The sequence below is a fragment of the Dendrobates tinctorius genome, unplaced genomic scaffold (assembly GCF_039654945.1).
Source record: "Dendrobates tinctorius isolate UK_male_01 unplaced genomic scaffold, ASM3965494v1 ptg000245l, whole genome shotgun sequence".
Lineage (NCBI taxonomy): Eukaryota > Metazoa > Chordata > Amphibia > Anura > Dendrobatidae > Dendrobates > Dendrobates tinctorius.
Window position 1 is genome coordinate 6,161,505 of NW_027361912.1, and position 5,746 is coordinate 6,167,250.

Sequence of the window (5,746 nt, forward strand, 5' to 3'; positions counted from 1 at the left end):
AAGGATATTAGATTTTTAGCTCATTATTTGGGTACGGTTGCACCTGTTTGCAGTTCCAATTTTGTGTTTACCCACCAAAAGCAAAAATTCTTTTAAAATTGTGTTAAGGCTAGTTTCACACTAGCGTATCTTCACGCAGCGCACGGCGCCGCTAAGCCCCGCCCCCTGCAGTCATCTCCTCCCTACTAGCGCACAGCGCTGCATGCGATCTGCGCACCCTATCTTTAGCGTAGGGTGCGCTGGTAGGATTTTTGCGTGCGCTGCGCACTTTTGAAGGGGCGCCGAGTGCACCAAAATGCAACATGCTGCGTTCGGCGCACAACAGCGCACCTTCAAAAGTGCGCAGCGCACGCAAAAATCCTACTAGCGCACGGCCAGCACATGGTCTGCACACCCTATGCTAAAGATAGGGTGCGCAGATCGCATGCAGCGCTGTGCGCTAGTAGGGAGATGACCGGAGGGGGCGGGGCTTAGCGGCACCATGCGCTGCATGAAGATACGCTAATGTGAAACTAGCCTTATAAGTGTTAAATAAAGACTAAAATATTTTTAACTTACTTAGCATAAGCTTCCGTTGGTTTATAGGTATAATGGTATTGTTGAAGTGCCTTATGTAGCTAGGCCATTCCTTTATTTGTTTTGCACTTTTTTTCACCAGTACGTAGCTTCTTTTCATCAGCATTCTGCCAGCACTATAGGTGCTAGAACTTCATTTCCATCTTCCCTCACCTCCACAGCATGCTTTGCTCCTGTCACTGTCCAATGGATTGCCTGCACTGAACACCCGGATATTTGTTATGCCTATAGGCAGTTGATCCCTTTTCACCCGTCTTCAACCTTCCTGACCAGGCCAAATTTTAAATTTCTAACCATTGTGACTTTACGAGGTAATAACTCTGGAACGCTTCACATGATCCCACTGATTCTGAATTTTTTTTCGTGACACGTTTTCCTTCATGGTATATGGTAAAAATTTCTTCGATATGGATATTTGTTGAAAATTTTGCAATTTTCAAACTTTTATGCCATTAAACCAAAGTCATGTCACACAAATTAGTTAATAAATAACATTTCCCACTTGTCAAATTTACATCAGCACAATTTTTTCTTAAAGAATTTCATTTTGTTAAAAGTTGACCAGCAAATTCTCATTTTTCCAACAAACTTTACAAAACCACTTTTTTTTTTAGGGACCGCCTCACATTTGAAGTGACTTTGAGGGACCTATATGAAAAAAAATACCCAAAAGTGACACCATTCTAAAAACTGCACCCCTCAAGGTGCTCAAAACCACATTCAAGAAGTTTATTAACGCTTCAGGTGCTTCACAGGGACTTAAGCAATGTGGAAGGAAAGAAATGAACATTTAACTTAAAATGACATTTTTAACATCAAAATGTTGTTTTAGCTCAAAACTTTTAATTTTATCACAGGCCAGACGGCGTCCACAGTGCCTCTCTATCTGCCTCATTATAGGGAATCTTCTGCCGGGAGTTCCATCTGAATCATGTATTTCAGAGACTTACACAGAAACCCCGGTGTAAGCGCTCAGAGTAGTGCGCAGGATAAATGGGCTCCAAGCCTTACTATGATCTTTGGGAGGCAAAATGAGCAAATCAACAGCAGGTGAAGAATTGGTTTTATTTATTTTTTACGCTGTTCCTCATGCAGTATAAGTGATTCGATGACTTTATTCTTCGGGTTGGTGTGGTTACATCGATACCAGATTTATATTGTTTTTTTAATGTTTGGCTGCGGTTACACACTAAGACACTTTGTTTTTGTTTTTTTGCAAAGTTTTGCATCACCATCTTTTGAGAGCTATAATTTTTCCATATTTCAGCAGACAGTCATCTGAGGTCTTGCTTTTTGCAGGACGAGTTGACGTTTTTATTGGTTCCATTTTCAGCCACGTGACTTTTTGATTGCATTCTATTCCGAATTTTGGGAGGCAGAATGAACAAAACTAGCAATTGAGGAATTGCATTTTTTTTTTTGGGGGGGGGGGGGGGGTTATGCTGTTCAGTGTGTTGTAAAATTGATAAGGTAACTTTATTCCTCAGGTCAGTACGATTACAGTGATACCACATTTATATATACTTTATTTTTATGTTTTAGCGGTATCTGATAGATATCGATCGCAGCATTTGTGGGGTTAACCCGCCAAGTGCGACGAGTGCCGGGTGTCAGCTGAACACCCGGTGGCGATTGCGCGGCAAAATCTCCATGACGTATCCATACGTCCAAGGTCGGAAAGTACTCCCCAAACTGGAAGTATGGATACATCTAAGGTTATGAAGCAGGCGAAGAGACAGAGACCCCCTCCTTCTGTCCTGCAATCAGATTCTGCTGCTGATGGATTACACTTCAGAACGGGCAGTTGACGATGAAACCGATACTTTAGGTGTATGGCACTTTTTATGGATTTTCCAGGTGGAAAATGTCATTTTGGTTAAAGTTGTCATCTTATTAGTCATTGCATTGGCCACCAGATGAGGCAAAGATTATTGAAGTAGTCAGTTCATAAAAAATAAACCCAAAACATAACTTTGTGATCCTCCAATTTTCTAGTCCTGCTGTTCTGTGTTTACATTGGCCGAGGATGCCATACCGGCAGGTGATACTAGGTGGCAGCAGTAACGTTGTCATGAACTACAGAGGACCACTTTGCCAGTGATTGACTAGATCAGGGGTGTGGAATCTTTTTTTCTGCCAAGGGCCATTTGGATATTTATACCATCCTTCGGTGGCCATACAAACTCCGCCCACAAATGACATCCTGAATCTGGCACTGGTGGCAGGACGTAATCTTTCATTGCATGCCCTTCAGTGTTCAGTAGTGAACACTGCATGTGTGTGCTAACAGAGCAAGAAGAAATTAATGAGTTTGTGGCAATCAAGATACAGCTCCCTGCCCAAGAATGCGGTCCCTGAGAATCTGCCCGGGGGCCTGATAAAAGGTCATCGAGGGCCGTAAATGGCCCTGGGGCCTGAGGTTCCCCATCCCTGGACTAGATAAATGTGTCACCGTTTTAGGTCATACTTTTAAAGGGGTTGTCCAGGTGTGATAAAAATATGCAGTGACTGCGACGGCAGATTTGTGAATCCTCACCGCGCGCCCTGCACACTGTCAGGATTCTCCAGTGCTAATAAATATAATTTAATTCCAACAGATGCCACAATTTTATACCCGATTCCTCCCAACGCTGTGGTCAGAAACTACTGGCAGATGTTGATAGGGAAGAAACACTATTTTACTTTTAGGGTGCAGTAAGACAGCTGTAATAATCAGACAACAATGCTCCGACTGGCTAGTGGTTCTACCGACCCGAGAGTGACAGCTGCGTTTGAAATATATGAAGCGGTCATGCTCGGGTCAGGAGAGCCATCGGCCAGTCTGTGCACTACGGTCCGATTTATGCAGCAGTCTGACTGCGCCCTAAGGCCTGTTTCACACTTCCGTTTTTGACCATCAGTCAAAATCCGCCAGTTTTTTAAAAAAACGAATCCGCCATTTTTTTGCGGATCCGTTTTTTTCCCCCATTGAGTTGCATTACTGGCGGATCTTGACGGATGGCCATCCGTTGGATCCGTTTTTTTGCGGACCCACCAAATTTTTTTCGTCTGCCGACATGCCTGGACGGACCTTGCAAAGTTTTTTTTGCTGCAGGATCCGCATTTTACAGTGCGCATGTCCAGAGGAAGGATTTCAGCCGGAATTTTAACCCTGAAATCCTTTCTGGCGGACGGAAAAAAATTCTCTCTCCTGGACTGCGGTTCCTTTAAAATTCTGCATTCAACGGATCCGTCAAATACGGTCCGGTGGCATCCGTTTGCATCAGTTACAAACGGATCCGCTTTCCGCCATTTTGGCGGATTTTAACTGACAAGAAAAACTGGATGTGTGAAAGAGGCCTAAGAGTGCAGATTTTGCTGGACTAGTTCATTGGCACCGCCCCTGAGGAGCCAGAACAACAGAACCTGAGGGGTGCAGTGAGCATTTTGACCCTATGGGTGTTTTCCACAAACGAATGCTCGGGCTCAGAACGGAAGAACGACCATTTGATTCGTTTTGTGCACATGTTGCTATTGCCCCTGCTGTACCCGAAAACATGAGAAACTCCTGAGACGTATGCCCATATTGGAAACTACACCCCGCCAGGGTGTTTATCAAGGGGTAGACCAAGGAATCTTACTTTTATGGTTACTTCAATTTGGGGACGTACGTTAGGGTCTTGTTCACATTTAATATTATGACACCTGCACCACCGGCAGCCCATGATCAGGTGCCAATGGGATACGAAGGAAGCCACACTCCATATGTTAACCAGCTAGATACTGCTGTGACAATTGGCAGCATCTAAGGGGTTAATGGCCTCAACCGGTGCTAGCACCAAATGTAGCCATCACAGCGGTGTCTAATGTAATATACAGATAACAGCCGCTGCAACGGCTCTCCTCTGATCGATCGCTCACTGACAGCCAGAGGAGAGAGCGCAGCGGGAATCTAGAAGTTCCACGTTTAGCACCTGATCTGGACCTGAACCAATTAGGTCCTGATGATGGCTCCAGAAGCTTGAGCTGAGTCCTTGAGGGACCATTTGCAGGTAAAACGCTCACCGTAAATGATGCACAAAGCTCATCAAGCGCTGGTGGTCATCAAGCGGTTGTCTGGGAATTTTACATTGATGTCCTATACTTAGAATAGTTCATCAGTATCTCATCATTGGGTGTTCGACTCCAAATACCCCCACCCATGAGCTGCTCCGTCACAGATCTGCACAGATCACCTCTAGGAGGTGGATGGATGTGCAGTACCCGGTCGCAGCCACTGTACAGTTGATGGAGCTGCTGTGCTGCTTTGCAACCAAGCTCCTCTGGCGGCAGCCGGCACTAGGTGATTGGTGGTGGATTGCCAGGCCCACTGATTGGATACTGATGACCTTTCCTAAAAATAGGCCAGCTGTGTAGAAGTTCCAGACAATCCCTTTAATGCATTTTATAGCAGATTGTAAATGACAATATACAACTGCTGCAGAACTGCTAGCGAATAGATACACACACAAGATGCTTTTTTTTCATAATATAAAAACAAAGAAAAAATGGGATTGATTTTAATTTTATTTTTTTTCACTGTATTTAGTGCTATACATATGTCAGTGTGGCAGTACGTAGTAAAAATCAGTCTGCAGGCACCGAAGAGTGGGTTTAAGCAAAGCACAATAAAAGAAAATGCAAAAATAAAGAAACAAAATTCCACAATGTCTCAGCAATACCTCATCCTCATCACATGTAACAACGAAAACAGAAATATTCACAAATATTTTTTCTATGGCGGTCCGCCGTGACTCCCATCCCTCACTGTCTTGTATGTGGCCGTTATGCTACCAGCTGCAGCAGAAGCCTCACCAGTATACAGTGAGCAACAGCTGTAACCACACGCCAGCTCCGCCCACTGCCAGCCGGTTCCACCCCCACTGACATCCAGCCGGCTCCCTCCTCACACATTGACCGCCGTCTCCCCCCCACCCCCCACTGACAGCCAGCCGGCTCCCTCCCCCCACCACACTGACAGCCGTCTCTACTCCACCCCCAAACTGACAGCAGTCTCTCCCCCACCCCCACACTGACAGCCGTCTCCCCCCCCCACACACACACACACTGACAGCCGGTTCCCCTCACACTAACTGACAGCCAGCTCGGCAGTGCATGAGTGCAGAGAGAGGTTAAAGATGGAGAACACGGC